Below are 18,043 nucleotides of genomic sequence, written 5' to 3'. Positions count from 1 at the left end.
TACAATTTTTTTTAATTTTTAATTGTATCATTTAGTACTATAGTACAAATAGTACTAATCATACTACTTAGGTAATTTTCAGTCTAGAGTCCAGAAGGTGAGTTATACCAGAGGCTCTCCAAACGTTTTAGTCTACAAAGCACCTTGCAATGCTGAAACCCGTGGCCCTCCTGCCTCTTTCTCCCACACCCTATTCCTGCTTGTCATGACAAACCAAGCAAAAGTTTTGGCAGGGCAGTAGGGAAAGCAAGACCTGCTTTTAGAGAAGGCTATACTTTTGTTAAATATCAAAAGGCATTACTAATTTGTGTGGAAAGCAGGATACCTGTGGTGAGAGATGGAACAATGGGATGAAGAGAAAGGGTGGCTGTGGTACCAGCCCTGCTGAGGCGTCTGGGTGGCTTTCAGAAAGTCATTAACGTCTCTGTGCCACACTTCCCTTGTGGGAACGTCTGCCCTGCCTGTATGTCTAATCGTATGAAAAGAGGAAAACATACCTGCCCTGTCTACCTGCATGGGGAGTTGCCCCAGGATGGGCCATGTTTATATCCCGTGGCCACAGCTGGTTGGACTGGGAGTGGACACCACCCTCACCCAGGCACAATCAGACTTCCTCTCCTGGGATTTTAGAATAAGCACCAGGAGGTTCAGGCTCAGTCTGGGTTCATTTTTTTTTTTTTTTAACTTTACTCTTTGTATTAATACATCCCAACCTTTTTATTTTTTTACTGGAGTATAATTGCTTTACAATGTTGTGTTAGTTTCTGCTGTATAACAAAGTGAATCAGCTGTATGTATACATATGTCCCCATATACCCTCCCTCTTGGGCCTCCCTCCCACCCTGCCTATCCCACCCCTCTAGGTGGTCACAAAGCTCCGAGCTGATCTCCCTGTGCTATGCGGCTGCTTCCCACTAGCTATCTATTTTACACGCCCTCAAGTCCATTCTCTACGTCTGCATCTTTATTCCTGTCCTGCCACTAGGTTCATCAGAACCTTTTTTTTTTTTTTTAGATTCCATATATATGTGTTAGCATATGGTATTTGTTTTCCTCTTTCTGACTTACTTCACTCTGTATGACAGTCTCTAGGTCCACCCACCTCACTACAAATAACTCAATTTCATTTCTTTTTATGGCTGAGTAATATTCCATTGTATATATGTGCCACATCTTTATCCATTCATCTGTCAATGTAAGGCCAGACACTATAAAACTCTTAGAGGAAAACATAGGCAGAACACTCTGTGACATAAATCACAGCAAGATCCTTTTTGACCCACCTCCTGGAGTAATGCAAATAAAAACAAAAATAAACAAATGGGACCTAATGAAATTTAAAAGCTTTTGCACAGCAGAGGAAACCATAAGCAAGATGAAAAGACAACCCTCAGAATGGGAGAAAATATTTGCAAATGAATCAACTGACAAAGGATTAATTTCCAAAATATACAAGCAAGTCATGCAGCTCAATATCAAAAAACAAACAACCCAATCCAAAAATGGGCAGAAGACCTAAATAGACATTTCTCCAAAGAAGATATACAGATCTCCAACAAACACATGAAAGGATGCTCAACATCATTAACCATTAGAGAAATGCAAATTAAAACTACAATGAGGTATCACCTCACACCGGTCAGAATGGCCATCATCAAAAAATCTACAAACAGTAAATGCTGGAGAGGGTGTCGAGAAAAGGGAACCCTCTTGCACTGTTGGTGGGAATGTAAATTGATACAGCTACTATGGAGAACAGTATGGAGGTTCCTTAAAAAACTAAAAATAGAACTACCATATGACCCAGCAATCCCACCCCTGGGCATATACCCTGAGAAAACCATAATTCAAAAAGAGTCATGTACCACACTGTTCACGGCAGCTCTATTTACAATAGCCAGGACATGGAAGCAACCTAAATGTCCATCGACAGATGAATGGGTTGATTTTTTGAAAGGAAGAAATGAAAAACCTTAGTTTCTGGGCTTGGCCAGAAAGGAAGCTGGCCAGAGAAGAAGCTGGGCTACAGAAGAACAGAGCAGCTTGCTGGGAGAGGCAGAGCTGAGAGACAATCCTGACGGATTTCCAGTTCCTGAACCCTGGCCTGGCCTGGCCTGAGGCTGAGCTTTATGCCTATCTTCAAGTCTAAGGAAATGCTTTTATCTTTTTACCATAAATTCCCCAATTTTACTCATGCTAGCTTAAATGGTCTCGGCTTCTCATAACTGAAGAGCTCTAATGAATACCCTTGCTCACAAAGCTTCTATGAAAATCAGATAGATTCATTTTACAGAAAACATTTGAAAACTCCTTTTAAAAGACTCCTGAATTTGCAGTTAGGGCAGGATCTCAGGTTCTGACTTTTTTTTTTTAATCCCCAAATTCAAAAAATTCTGCTGATTTCAATCCCACCCTCACCACAGGTTCAAAAGTGCATGTTGTATTCAATGTCTGGGTTTTCAGAGGGGAGTTGCTGTACCACAAAGTAACATGATCCTTGGATTCTGTATTACAGTCGATAACCCTGGCTGCTCTATCAACAGGCCCCCAATTCTCAGTGATTTGCAAAATAAAAAGTTAATGCCCACTTCCTGTCAAAGTTCAAGGGTGTTGGCAAGGAAGCTGTGCTCCACGCCGTTATCTGGGAACCTAGGTTTCTTCTACCAAGTGCTCTTGCCACTTGGCATACCTTACTTCCAGAGTCTCAGAGTTCTCCACCGGATCCTCTGTACCCAGCCAGCAGATAAGGGAAGAGCAAGTGAGAACACAGAGATCTCCTGGGATGTTGTTAAGAATCCAGGCCTGAAAATGGCAGACTTTATTTCCGTTCATATGCCACTAGTATTCAGAACTCAGTCACGTAGCCCCACCTAACTATGAGAGAGGCTGGGAAAATATAGGCCACCTACATGTCCATAAGGAAAAGGAAATGCTAGTGAACATAGCAGTCTCTGCCTCCATTGTTCAGCCCTTCTTCCCCAAATCCTGTTTGGAGCTGTCTCTGGCCTGCTGTCATGGAACCAATAATCCAGAGACTGGCAAACGGCCTGTGGGTTAAATCCAACCCATGCCTGTTTTTGTAAATAAAGTTTTATTGGAACACAACCATGCCCATATTGTCTTTGGCGGCGTTCCTGTGATAATGGCAGCGTTGAACAATTTTGACGGAGCCCACAGTAACCCACAATGCCTGAACCATTTACTATCCAGACCTTTACAGAAAAATTTGACAATTCCTGCAAAAATACATCAGCTTTCCAAATTCCAAAAGTGTGTTGATCTCTCTGAACTGTGACTTTTCTTCTGTTTCTTTCCCCTTGTGGTGCAGCATGCTGCGCTGGGCAAACCAGTGGATGAGACCACCTCTGGAGAAGAGTTCCGATGTGCTGGGGAAGAACTTGGATGCTCGCTTATTCCTCAGGTCATTGGGGCATTTTGGTCATTTTCGTAACATTGCTGAAGTTTTCCATGTTTTTAGGTTTAAGGAAACTTTCTGAATTTAATTCTTTTCACTTATTCAACTTCCAAATGAAGTTCCCATATCACTTGGAAGTTTTATATGTTTTCAAAAATGGAAGAGAAAGCAGACAATGTGACTGTGGTCAACTAAATGACAAAAAAAAAATGGTATAGGAAAAGCAAAAATTGGAAAGAGAGCTGAGAAATGTTATGACAAGTCTCACAAACTGCAACCCCAACTCTACCCCTGTAAAATCATCTTATTGTTGCTACTGAAAAAAAGACTAACTGCAAATACGATTTATTGCATAAGTTGTGCTATCTTTGTAAATTCAAAGATTATACGTCACTTAGGTCATTTTTAACTAACAATAGCTATTGTTGCTTCATTTTCCTTTATTATATATAACGTTATTAAACTTTGCTCTATGATCAAGGCCTCTTGGATCCTTTATTTAATAAAGATTTTGAGACTTCAAAAGAGCCTGCCTCGGCTTCCCTGGTGGCGCAGTGGTTGGGAGTCCGCCTGCCGATGCGGGGGACGCGGATTCGTGCCCGGTCTGGGAGGGTTTCACGTGCCGCGGGGCGGCTGGGCCCGTGGGCCATGGCTGCTGGACCTGCGCGTCCGGAGCCTGTGCTCCGCGGCGGGGGAGGCCGCGGCAGTGAGAGGCCCGCATACCACAAAAAAAAAAAAAAAAAAAAAACAGCCTGCCTCCCCTCTCTGACGGCCTCTTCTTCCCTGGAGTTTATGTGATTCACTGCAGCACCATCCAACTCCTGGCTGCTCTGCCGAGCCCTTCTGCGGTGTTTCTAAGGACATAGGTTTGGTTTCTAAAACACCAACACCTCCCCGCCTCTCCCAGTGCTCAGCAAAAGTTTCCACCTTCTGGTTTGGGGCTTTGGCCAGAGCCCACGCCTTGTTCGCAGATGCGCCGGAAGGGAGCCCAGGCCCTCTGGTGGAGGCACTGTCTTCTCAGCCCATGGAGTGGCTGGTGGGAGGTGATGTGGATACTGCCCCCCGAAAGTCACCAGGAGACTCTGGAGTTGGGGGCTGGAAGATTTGCAGACTCTTCTCTGGGCTCCACCTGAAAGAGAAGTTCTAGGCTATGAAGCTTGTGACGACTTCTTGTTTCCTGCTTTGTGAGTCTTTTTCACTAATCCCCCTTTTTCATAGATCACAGGGCCATCTGAGATCAAAGCATCCCGGCATTCCAGCTGAGACCAGGCGAAATCTCTCTCTCCTCTGCCCCCAGAGGGTCCTGGTAAAATGTAAGCTTCATGAAGACAGGGACGTTTGTCTCTTCACTGATGGATTCTAGAACAGTCCTAGTACATATTAGGTGCTCAATAACTATTTGCTGAATGAATGGCTCTTAGGTGACTGACCAAATGGCACTGGGGAATGACTCTGTGTCTGCTTACTGATGATTCTTTTTTCATTTCTTAGACAAAAAACAAAAGCAAGAAGAAAAAACAAAACACAGGTTTTACTCAGGTAATATTTACACACAAAGAAACGTACAGGTCTTCAGTGCACAATTTGATGAGCTTTGAAGATATATATTCCCTATGCAACCAATATTCCAATCAAGATTTATAATATTTCCATCACACCAGAAAATAACAGTGCCTTTTATTAATCAGCTTGGGGTCCTACCTTATATTATGTATTCCCCTTTAGAGTTCTCATTTCATTGTATCTTATTATACGAACTCATGTCAGCCTTCACCTACCAAAGTATAAGCTCAGTGAAGTTGGGGACACCATGACTCATCACGGCCTCTCTAGAGCCAGGTGGCTAAATAAATGTTAAAGAATGCACTCCTGGATAATCTGAAGATAAGGCTTACAACAAAGATGCACTGGGGTGCATGTGACCTATTTCTGAGTGAAGTGCTGGGTGGAGAGCACAGAGAGAAAATACAGGGTGGAGGAGAAGGAAAAGCCAGCTAAGTTGAAGACAGAACAGAACAGAGTTCAAGAAGTGCCAGACAATGGGACACACAGAGACCTCATAATTTTGTCGCAGGTCAGATCTACTTGCAAGCAAAAGGATTCCCTTCCCAATCATTCAATGAAAGATTAGCATGCTTCATCTCCACACCAAAACCCACACCCCAGGTTTGCTAGTTAACAGTGCTTTGCACCCCCAGTGGATGTTCAACACTAGCTTCTTCAATAGAATTTATTGAATACCTGTCTTATCCCACGATACAGCTGTACCTGACCCAAACAACTAGGACCCAAAGGACCCTTCAGGAAATGGACTAAGATCTGGAACCAACCAATAGCATCATGGTGCAGAATAGGGGCTTGGGAGCCAGTTGACTGCATTCAACTTCCAGCACCACTACTAGATTTGCGCCTCTGGGCATGTTATTTAACATCTCTGTTCCACAGTGTTTGCATTTGTAAAGGAGGATGACCAGAGGGACAAGCTTCTTGTGAGGATTAATGAAAACAAAGTACATAAAGAGCTTAACACAGCCTAGCGTATACTAAGCGCGCAACGACGGTTCTCATTATTAGCAACTCTTGGAAAGTGAGCCTGACAAGAACACCCCCAGCTGCAGGAGCTGAGCAAAAAGCATCTCATCCATTCTGGGGTCAGCTACAGTATTGAGAAGATGTGGCCTCAGCAGGTCATAGTCCCAGCAGAGAGGGGACCTTGGAGAATCTGAAGGAGGCAGCAGAACAGCCCAATGAGCAGGGACAGAAAAAGCTTGGAATTCAGGGGCAGTGGAGATGGAAGATGAGCCTGGGAGAAATACTTAAAGAAAGGGTGGAAACTGAAAATGAGTGACTTGTCCAGAAATGTGGAGGCAGTTCTGCCTTCAAACCTAATACATCCAATTCCTTCCCCCCATGTTTTTCTAATTAGGCTACTGGTACACAGAAGGTATGTGCTCAATACTGGTACACGCACAAATACATCACGTGTTTGTCATGAGGAAAAGATTATGGTAATTAACACAGAATACTGAAAATACAAATGGAGGAAAAAGAATTTGTGATACATTTCCACGTTAGTGGTTCCCTGATAAAACGTGACTCTCAGCTCTATAAATCAGACTGATGGTGAAACGCAAGTGTAAGTTGGTAAGGACTGTGAGAGCTGGGGTCTGGAAACTTGAGCTAAGCATCACTGCATCCCTAGATCAGAGCAAAGCAGGGAGGGAAGAGGCATGTCTTGGATGAGAAGCTGGTTCCATGTAATTTTTTTCCTTTTTCAGGCCACTTTCTCAATATCACAATGATTAATTATCCATTTCTACACTCCCTATTAGAAGGACTCCCTCCAGGGAAAAAGCAGTTGATGTTTAAAAAAATGTAGTCCTTTAAAGGCTTAGGCCTATGACTGTCCCCTCTGTGATGTTCTAAAAATGCTTCCCTTGGCAGTTCAGCTATGACTCACATGGCTCAGAATGGCATTTCAGGGAAATTGTTTTTCTCTGTCTCTGAAACTAGGCCTACAGTCTAGTCTCTGTTCTTGGTTTCTCTTGTTCAGCTGATAAGGCTTTATGGTGCCATCTTGGTGAAGGAATCAGAGTTATATCTGCAAATAGAACCCCTCCACTCCATCATGTGTCCCCTTTGCTGTGTCAGAAGCCAAGGCTGAGGGCTCCCGCTTCTTGGTGAGTAGGCCTGGGACAATCTCTCTGGGCCCCAAAATTCCTGGTTGTCCTTCTCCACTGGGGTGGGCTGTTGCAGGCACCCGTGGGAGCAGGTGGCACTGCATTCTCCCTGGCACATTCAACCTTTGGCTTAACACAGAAGCCATCTGACTTGGAGAGTGAAGAAGGGATTCCTTCCCCAAGGGATTTGTTTAGCTGGCAGCAGTTCTGGTTAGAAATTTACCTGTTGGCACAGAAAGAAAAGAACAGAGTAATTCTGTCAAAGCTGTACAATCAAACTGGTCAGCCCTCTCTGAATGAAGGCCTAATGTTGGAGTTAGCTCCGTGCCCCATCAGCAGGAACAAGTGGACCTATTATTGTATAAGAACAATTACCTGCATGCCAGGAGGCAGCGTGCTGCAGTGGAACCAACATGCTTTGCTTGTGTCCCATCACTGCCACTTTCCTGGTAAGTGATCTTGAGAAAGTTATGTCAACTCTCCATGCTTCACTTTTCTTATCTATGAAATAGAACTAGTAAAACCAGCCTCATGGGGTTTGGGGAGATGATTAAATGAGACGAGTCATGGAAAGTGGGCTGCAAAGTGCTTGACACATAGTAGGCCCTCATTATTGTTAGTTTCTCAACATATGTCTCTCCCCTGTTCCTTTCCCTTTCCTGCTGGCTCTCACAAAGGCAAGGAGAATGGAAAGAAATAAAAGTTATGAAGAATGAAAGGGTAACACAGGCAGGCAGGAAGACAGAGCTGGCAGGAAAAGTCTGATAAGGAAAGCTCAGGACATTCAGAAACCAGAACAATGATGGTGTTTTGTGTACTAGTAGGTTCTGCAGCGGATATCTGTGTATTTTTTCTGTCTGCTGAATGTCCTTCCTCCCTGTTTAAGTTTTCTGTTGCTGCATAACAAATTACTCCGAAACTTAGCAGCTTAAAGCAATGTACATTGATGACCTCACAGTTCCTATGGGTCAGGAATGTGAGTGTAGCTTAGCTGGATCGTCCAGCTCAGGGTCTCTCACAGGCTGCAATCAAGGAGTCGGCCAGGGCTGCCCTCACTCAAGGTTCAGGTGGGAAACATCCACTCCCAAGCTCTGTCAGTGGTTATTGGCAGGACTCAGGTCCTTGTGGGCTATTGGATTGAGGGTCTTAGTTCCTTACTGGCTATTGGCCAGAGGTGGTCCTCAGTTTCTTGCCACATGAGCCTTTCCATAGGGCAGCTTATAACATGGGAGCTGGCTTCATCCGAGTGAGCAAGGGAAAAAGGGGGAATCACAGACTTCAGTAAAATAATGTCAGAAGGAATATCCCATCACATTTGCCATATTCTATTCATTAGAAGTGAATCGCTAGGTCAAGCTCACACTCAAGGGGAGGGGATTACATGAAGGCCTAGACATCAGGAAGTGGTGATCTCTGGGAACCTAGAAGGCTGATTACCTCACTGCCCTTCTGGTGAGAGCAACCCTCCTCCCTCTATAAAGGCACACATGATTCTGGTAAGATCACTCTCCATAATACCTGCCATCCCCACCCCACCCCACACTGGGATAACATGAGACCCAGGTCATCAATCATCACCACACATCCAGTTGGCCACAGTGATTGGTCCAAGAAGTAGCCATGTGACCCAAGCTGGGCCAATCAGAGTCTTTCCCTGGGATTTATATATACTGAAACAAGGAGACAGAAGTTCTCTCTTTCATCTGAAATCACTAACATGGAATGATGTAGCCTGGCCATATCCTCTACCAACCATAAAAAAAGAACTCCAGTTGTACCAGGAACAATTAAAGACATCACATTTTGAAGCAGAGACAAAAGATCTGAGATTTAAAAGAGAGCACAAATAAACTAATGACATTTGTTTTTCACCCTTGAAGCTAGTTCCACCCCTGAAAGCTAATGTAACTCCCTTTTTCACTTGAGATAGTTTAAATTGGGTTATGTCTCCTGAAGCAAAAAGAAACTTTGTTAATTCAGCCTCAGTTTTTGCATCTGTAAAATCAAGGATCTAAACCAAATGATCTCCATGGCTTTTTCCACGTTTCAAATTCTAAGATTTGGACTTGAACCGTCTGATCATTTATCAAGAAATAGATTCTTCAGAAATGGGGAAAGAGTAGAAGGAGCAGCCTGAAGGAAGAGGAGTGCATAAGGGGGTCAGGGGCACTTCTATGACCTATGGAATCCAAAGACCAAGTCTTCCTTCTTCATAATTTAGCAAGGCTCCAAGTTTTAACTCAGAACCTTAAGAATGCCTTAGTGATCTAGGGTAAGACTCAGACATTTGCTTCTTTCACATGCTGCTGGAGCCATGAAAATACTGTCTCAGGGACATGGGCTTTAAAGGCAGTAGCCCTGGGCTTAATAATTCTAATAATAAAATAATAATATCTAATGATTACTGAGTGTGTACTACACACATGGCAATATCTTACATCCCAGCTTCTTGACTTACTAGGTATGTGACCTTAGGCAAGTGACTTACCCTCCAGAAGCCTCTGCTTCTTCATCTGTAAAGTGGGGGTAATAATAGTTCCTTCTCACAGGGCTGTTGTGAGCACTCCTATGAGTCAATGGAGGTAAAACACCAAGCACAGTGCCTGGCATGTGCTATTCTTCTTCAAACGTTCTTCTTTGCCTTTTACACCCAGCTTAAATATCCTCCATTCCACAAACTGTCCCCAGTTGCCCTCCACCTCCTCTGTGCTCCCACAGCAATTTACTTCTGCCTGCTTTTCTAGCCCTATGGCCCTGCAATATATTCACCTATTCACCTAGTTATCACTCCTGGCCGAGCATACCTTATTTATCTTTGGGTTCCTGAGGTCTAGATCCATGCCAAACACACAGTAGGATCTCAACAGATCCAAATGGGTTGATAAGCACAATATATATCAGCCTCTCAAGCAAAGGAGCAGACAGTCTGATTGGAAGCAGGACACACCCAACCAGAACACTGCCTCGTTGGGCATTTAGGATTTTTGTCAGGCGAAATTCTGATGTGTGTCTGTAAAACTACTCCTCCAATGAAACCACAATTTCTCAAGTGAAAAGTAGTCATTCCTCACAACTGGCAGGAGAACCCGTCAGTAGCCAGTGTGGAGCCCAGTGTTAACGGGTGTGGTGCAGCTGGTTTGGAAGCCTACCAAAGAGACAGCAAGTAAACACGACGGTTGCCTGGGTGCACAAACACCAAACCAGCTTCTCATCACCTCATCCCTGAGACAGTCCAGTCACAGCATCTGTGACACCCACAAGTGGTTACTTGTCAGCTCCTGTCAAGTGCAGCAGCAAGGGCCAACCACCCCCAAAATGCAGATCTTAAGGACAAAAACACAATAACAGCAGTTTTTATAGGAAGCTAAGCAGTGTGTGTGTGTGCTTGTGTGCGAGTGTTCAGAAAAAGTGGTCATTTTCTAAGGTGAGTATAAGACAAGGGACTGTGTTAAAAAAGGAAATATTTCTCCCCTTCTAAGACCACATTCTTCTCTCTAGCTAGAGGCTAGGCAGGGCTAGAAGGGAAAATTGGTTAGAATTTTGCACCCACCCAACTAACTACAGAAAGACACCCTGGGGGACAGACTGCTAGGCTACATGGAGCTGACCACATGGCACTTCATTGCTCACTCATGTGGGTCTCAGGGAAGCAGTGTGAAGTGCTTTTGGAATCTATAAGGAGAGTGAGGAAGGAAATTGGAAGCATGCCTGGCTGGGGTGGCATGAATAGAGGAATAAAAGATTTTAAATACAATTTTATCCCCTTGTGTGGATTGGAATTCAACTACAGGGCATGGTAGAGCTTACAGGATTACGGTGGGTGGTCTCCCCCATGACAGGAATTCAGTAAAACTCTCTTACCCCCAATTCCTCTTCCCCATCTCTTTGTTTCTATTCATTCACTCATTCATTTATCTATACCCTGCCTGGTTCCCAAAAGCAATGCAGCCTCATATTCTACAGGCCCTGGGGAGCTACCAATGGTTTTTAAGCATGGGAGCTCCATGATCAAATATGACTTTTAGAGCATCTAGAATCAGTGATGAGGATGGAATTAGAGAAGACAGAGGCCAGCAGCCATCCAGATGTGTACTAACTAGTGGCTGTGGAGGAGAGAGGATAGAGATTATTTGAGAGGATAATCAGGATTTCTTGGCTGGGCCAGAATGTGGTTGGTGGAGAAAGAGCAAAAAATAACTAGAAATTTTCTTCTTTAGGTGATTTTGTGAATGATGACACTACCAAAGAAGATTGACAACACAGAGGAGGAGAATTTTGGAGAAGGGGAGATAAAAAGCACGAGGAACCACTTTAGTGAAAGATGCCATATAATGATATGTCCTGTTACCAGTGCAAGGGACAGATAATGTTGCTAACGAGGGTCATTTTTTGCTCCAGTGATCTGTTGTGGGTTGACCTCCAGCTGCATCATGTGAGGTTGCTCTGGTCCACATCTACAGCTGGTCTTAGATGCTGATCGTGCCCCATGGTATGATCACTATGGTCACTACAGGAACTTTGAGAGTGTAGGAATGGGGCAGTACAAGCCTAAGCCCACCCCTTAGAGACCACCCAGAAGACCTCTTTTACTGATAGTGGTCCCGGCGTGTACCACTTCCACATCTAAATATCTAGAGGTTGGGCAGACATCCACTGGTAGTGGAAAACTGAGTACACCAGGGTAGGTAATCTGACTGTTGTGATCATCCTCAGGCCCTGCCTTGAGTCTCTGCTCAAATCTGACCTCCTAGCCTGAAGGATGGAGGGGGAAGAGGAATCCTTTCCAAGCAGCCTAGTCTTCTCTCTTTTCCCCCCAAACACCTTCTGCCCATCTCAGAGCCTCTGCTCCTCCTTCCTTGTCCCCAGAAAGCCTTCCTTTTCCATACTGGGCAAGTCTATTAGCCGGGCAGCTTCCTGAGTGGGAGAGTTGTTATCTGTTGGAGCAGTCTACCTCTGGACTTGGTAGGCTGTCTGTCTCTGTTTGCTGCACACATAGAAAGCTTTCGTTCAGCTTGGAAGTTTTTTTGTTTTGTATTGCTTATTTATTCTCACTTTGTTTTAAATAAAAGTTTGAGGGCTTCCCTGGTGGCGCAGTGGTTAAGAACCTGCCTGCCATTGCAGGGGACACGGATTCGAGCCCTGATCTAGGAAGATCCCACATGCCGCAGAGCGACTAAGCCCATGCGCCGCAACTACTGAGCCTGTGCTCTAGAGCCCGCGAGCCACAACTACTGAGCCCACACATGCCACAGCTACTGAAGCCCGTGCGCCTAGAGCCTGTGCTCCACAACAAGAGAAGCCACCGCAATGGGAAGCATGCGCACGCAAGGAAGAATAGCCCCCGCTCGCCGCAACTAGAGAAAGCCGGTGCACAGCAACGAAGACCCAATGCAGCCAAAAATAAAATAAATTAAAGGGAGACCAGGCTAGGCGCGAGGACCTCGCGAGCTCCTCCACGTGGGCTCCCCTCCCCCCTGCGGTGACCCCCGCTCCCACCGACTGGCCCCGAAACGGTGGCGGCGGTTTGTGGTCGTTGGTCCCAGGCATTTAGGACAAACATTTGAAGACCCGAGGGGAACTGCAACCATGAATGAAGAAAATACAGATGGAACAAGTGGATGCAGTAAAGTCCGAACTGGTACTCAGAATGAAGCAGCATTACTTGCTTTGATGGAAAAGACTGGATACAACATGGTTCAAGAAAATGGGCAAAGGAAGTTTGCTGGTCCGCCTCCAGGTTGGGAAGGTCCACCTCCACCTAGAGGCTGTGAAGTTTTTGTAGGAAAAACACCTCGTGATATGTATGAAGATGAATTAGTTCCTGTATTTGAAAGAGCTGGGAAGATATATGAATTTCGACTTACGATGGAATTTAGTGGTGAAAATCGAGGTTATGCTTTTGTGATGTGTACTACAAAAGAAGAAGCCCAGTTAGCCATCAGAATTCTTAATAATTATGAGATTCGACCAGGGAAGTTTATCGGTGTGTGTGTAAGCTTGGATAATTGCAGATTATTTATTGGAGTTATTCTGAAGGAAAAGAAGAAGGAAGAAATCTTGGATGAAATGAAGAAAGTTACAGAAGGAGTTGTAGATGTCATTGTTTACCCAAGCGCAACTGATAAGACCAAAAATCGCAGTTTTGCGTTTGTTGAGTATGAATCTCACAGAGCTACTGCTATGGCTAGGAGAAAACTAATTCCAGGAACCTTCAAACTGTAGGGCCATACCATTCAGGTAGATTGGACTGACCCAGAGAAAAAGGTTGATGAGGAAACCACGCAGAGAGTTAAAGTTCTCTATGTATGAAATGTAATGATCTCAACTACAGAGGAAACAATTAAAGCAGAATTCAATAAATTCAAACCTGGTGCAGTTGAATGAGTAAAGAAACTTAGAGATTATGCCTTTGTTCACTTTTTCAACCGAGAAGATGCAGTGGCTGCTATGTCTGTTATGAATGGAAAATGCATTGATGGAGCAAGTATTGAGGTAACACTGGGAAAACCTGTAAATAAAGAAAACACTTGGAGACAGCATCTTAATGGTCAGATTAGACCCAATTCAGAAAACCTGATTGTGTTTGCTAACAAAGAAGAGAGCCACCCAAAAACTCTAGGCATGGCACCAACTCTTCCAGCTTGTCTCAATGGCCAGCATGGCCCAAGCCTCCCTGAAATTGAAAGATGCGCTTATCCATTTTTTCCTGGAACAAATCTTACTCCAATTAGTATGTATTCTTTAAAATCCAATCATTTCAATTCTGAAGTAATGCATTTGGATTATTACTGCAACAAAAATAATTGGGCACCACCAGAGTATTATTTATATTCAACAACAAGTCAAGATGGGAAAGTACTCTTGGCATATAAAATCGTTATTCCTGCTATTGCAAATGGATCCCAGAGTTACTTCATGCCAGAAAAACTCTGTACTACGTTGGAAGATGCAAAGGAACTGGCAGCCCAGTTTACGTTACTTCATTTGGACAGGGAACAAAATCTCTTCAGCCTGGACCTATGTAGAAGAATTTGGAGAAAATAAACAGGTCCTTTCTGATGTTGCTTGAGCTTATTCTCCTGCAGTTGATCTCATTCCTGTTGGCTTAATATTAAGTCCCATGACAACACTAAGTTAACATTCATTTTTAGCCCTCATTTATAGCACCAGGAAAATATAGAAAAAACTTTTCCTGTGCATTAGATGACCTAATTTCTTCTGTTCCTAGAAACACCGTACATTTTATAAGTAATCACTTCATAGTCATTTTCACACCCTTGGCTTACACTACACCAAAGAACATAGCTGAGCTTTTGGAAAGTACAGGATTTACAAATTTGGTCTTTAGTACTCACACACATCTATAAACATTATAACTAATGAAGCAAGAAATTATTGATACGTAAAATGAATGTTTATTGTGGAACAGTAATATTTCAAATGTTGGTTTTTAAAGAAATAATTTGGTTTAATTTTTGGATTTTTCTGTACTGTAAGTTGATAATGGTTTCTTGAAGTTTATTTTATAAAGATGATTCATTTTACTGTTTTATGGTACCAGTAGGATTCTAATGTTAAATTGGTTTATTGGGTTGTATAAATGTTTACATTAGTACTTAAATAATGAAATATTCGAGAGTTTTTGCAGTCCAGGGGTAAATGTTTCTGCTGGCTTGATACCTAATACAGTTTCAAAAAAGAAGCAAATATGAATTCACTGTTTTATATCTTTTCTTCATGGATGACCCCTTAGTGTCAGTACCAAATTTAAAAGGAGCTTCATTGTGGATAGAGCAAGAGAAATCAGAGATTCCCTTTTTTGGTGATCATAAAGATACAAAACAATTAACAGATATCCAAGAATGCATTCTAGTAAGATCTCTGAAGCATTCTGTCAGTGAAAATTTACGTAATACTGACTGATGAAACTATCAGGATTTGCAATGCAGTGAATGCTGAAACAGTCTTTACCAGCAATATAAGATTATCAGGATTTTGAATGTTAGAACATTATGTGATTATAGTTTTAATGCTTTGTCTCTTTGAATTAAATTTGTAACCATAAAGATGTGAAGCATAATTGTTTTGCATTTATTTACAGACTACAATTTCTGTCACAGTTCAGTAAATAGTCTTTCCCCTGTTAGTGCTACCCTCTCTTCTGGGACTCCCAGTGTGCTTCCTTACACTTCAAGGCTTTATTCTTATCCAAGCTATCCTTTGTCACCAACAGTATCACTTGTTAATGGCAGCCATGTTGGACAGCGGCTATATATCTCCAATCAGGCCTCATTCTTCTGAAGAAAATATTGTAAACAGGAGTATGAAACTTTCCTTGTAAAGCATGCAAATTAAAATACTGTTTTACTTTAGAATCAGGTTTGTACATTTGGTTTTAAAATGATAATTATATATCTATTTCAACATAGTAAATATCAATCACAATTCAGAATAACCTACTGTTGTAAAACTTGTAAAAATGCTAAGTTTTAAAAGTTACTCAGTGATTTCTCTTGATAAAGGTATAACAAACTGCTGTTCTTTTTAAACTTTTGGGATTTTAAATAACTTCTGATTCCTGAGTGCTCAGTAGAACCCAGAAGTTTACATTAAATTTTCATTATAACTTTGCTAAATAGAGTTTCACAAGTATTAAAGCACTTGCAGACACTGGTTACACTAGATTTGATTACTAAGGATCACTATCTGTATTAGCAATTAGAACAATTATATAAACGGAAGCATCTAATTATTATGTAGGAAGCAATGAAGTGCAAAAAGATTAAGATGCAAATTTTATGCAGTACTAAAGAAAAAGCAATCTACCATTGTGGTCCTTGAAAATAACTATAAATATTTTAGTTAATAATTGTTTGTTGTAGAAATAATTATAATTTTGCTGTTAATGTATTTAAGGTTTTTATAAGTATGCTCCATTTGTGTTTTTGATATTCATTGTCTAGTTCTTTGAGTAATAAGTGTTATGGTTTTTAATGTTGAAATCACGTGTTGTTTAATTTTTGTACTTGAATTCAAATTCTTTGACGTTAAATATAGGATGCTTCTAAAAAAAACACAAAAAACCTTTGTTTTAAATAAAAGTTTGAGGCATCTCTCAGTACAGTGGGTTTTTAAAAAAATAAGAGCAGAGGGACGGGGGATAGCTTGCTTAGGGCTAAAAGCCCACGGAGCAAATGTAGAGTCTCCCCCTGCTGGCTGGTTTAGCCTTTGGGAAGCCCTGCACAGTTTCACAGGGGAGAATCAGCCAACTTCAGAAGATACTCTTCCTTTCCGAAACAATGGTCAGTGCCCCAGTAGACTGACCCTGTTTAAAACTCATTCCATCACTTTCTGCCCCTCGCTTTTACCAGCTCTTGCACAAATACTCAGGGTCTTAATTTGTTCGCCCGTGGAACATTTCCTGGCCCCTGACGCTGAGCCAGCACTTTGCCAGCAGTGGGAGCCTTCAGGCGAATGAATCATACTCCCCGCCCCGGGAGTCCAGCGTTAGCAGAGCTGCCCTCTTTCGGTAGCAAAGCCCTAGCCAGCCCGGGCTGGGCACACTCAGATTAAAGGGGCTCCCCTGCCAAGGGCCCAGGCCCAGGCCCGTGAGGGAGGCTTAGAATCTATCTAGGATTTTCAGGAAACGGGTGTATTTTTTCAGGAGTTAATTTAGCAGTTATCTCAGTGCTTCCGCTGGGCTGAGGCAGAACCAAGCTGCCCCCTACAGGTAGGAGGGAGAGGTACGCATCCTGAAGGCTGCAACCCTGGCTGGTTGTGCTCCACCTAGGTGACCTTCATCTCGGAGGGCTCCCCCAACTGGGCGATGCTCCCAGTGATGCTCAACACGTGATCCCCAGACTAGCGGCAGAGGCCACACTTGGGAACTCGTTAGAAATGTAAATTCTCAGGCCCCACCCCAGTCCTACTAAAAGGCAACTCCAGGAGTGGGACCAGCAGTCTGCTTTAGCAAGTCCTCCAGGGGATTTTCTGATGCACCTCAAGTTTGAGAACCACTGGTCCGGAGATAGCGGTGTGGCCACCTCTGGGGGCCCTACTTTATGGCTTGGCTTCATGAGACTCGGCACCTCCTGCCTCATATCAGCCTCAGAACCACAGCATTTCAGAGGTACCTACTGCAGACCCCTTCCCCTTAAAATGAGAACAATGAAGTGCAAGGGTGTGGTTTGCCCAAGGCAATCCTGTCTGGGAATTCTTCCCCAAACCTCCCAAATTACACGAGAGGAAAAGAAGGCCAGTAAATGTGACCCTCCCGGGGTTCCTCAGACCTACCTGCTCCGGGTTTGGGGGCTCTGCCCAGCCTCTCCTGCGGGTCTGGCTCTCCCATGCCTGTGCCTGGAGGACTCGGAGCTCTGGGCCCTTGGAACAGAGCCCCCTCCCCTTCCCTTTTCTTCCTTTGAGCCATGTTCCATTCAGTCTTCTTTTGCGGTACGCGGGCCTCTCACTGTTGTGGCCTCTCCCGTTGCGGAGCACAGGTTCCGGACATGCAGGCCCAGCAGCCATGGCTCACGTGCCCAGCCGCTCCACGGCATGTGGGATCTTCCCGGACCAGGGCACGAACCGCGTCCCGTGCATCGGCAGGCGGACTCTCAACCACTGTGCCACCAGGGAAGCCCAGCCTTCTCCTTTTTGATCACACTGGTCCTGCTTGCCACTCGGAGATGGAACAGGAAGGGCCCAGCTGTGAAAGGATCACCACAGGATTTGGTTTTGGTCAGTCTCCAGCATCTAAAGCTACTTGTCAATCAGAGAGAGATAGGAAGTCACTAGAAAGACAGGAAACATTCAAAGATGAAAACGTGTCCCCCTCAGCCTGGTCCTCGGGCACAGATGTCTCTGCAGATGAGCATCTGGGTCTTTTTGGGGGGCTGGAATGAAGGGGGTGCTCTGCCTGTCTCTCCTCACAATGTTCACAAGCCTTGGCTTT

General features: G+C 43.8%; 1 protein-coding gene and 1 pseudogene across 13 annotated transcripts in view; one reads left to right on the top strand and one right to left on the bottom strand.

Moving 5' to 3' along the window:
* LOC115803582 (uncharacterized) overlaps nucleotides 1–18,043 on the bottom strand; it is a 48,121-nt gene that overhangs the window by 12,108 nt on the left and 17,970 nt on the right. For 11 of the 13 annotated variants that reach the window (XM_089923104.1, XM_089923109.1, XM_089923105.1 and 8 more), the window contains one exon: nucleotides 1–18,043. This exon is cut by the window's left edge. The gene's annotated coding sequence lies outside the window, so the exon portion shown is untranslated. The other 2 variants (XM_089923107.1, XM_022597240.3) reach the window with 2 other exon arrangements.
* LOC111186577 (putative RNA-binding protein 46 pseudogene) lies at nucleotides 8,861–15,250 on the top strand (annotated as a pseudogene).

The sequence above is a fragment of the Delphinapterus leucas genome, chromosome 13, assembly GCF_059928025.1.
Source record: "Delphinapterus leucas isolate spDelLeu-1000000601 "Yukka" chromosome 13, BTC_Dleu_Yukka2, whole genome shotgun sequence".
NCBI lineage: Eukaryota > Metazoa > Chordata > Mammalia > Artiodactyla > Monodontidae > Delphinapterus > Delphinapterus leucas.
The sequence above is the reverse complement of the archived record's forward strand: the minus strand, read 5'-3'. Positions and strand labels throughout refer to the sequence as shown.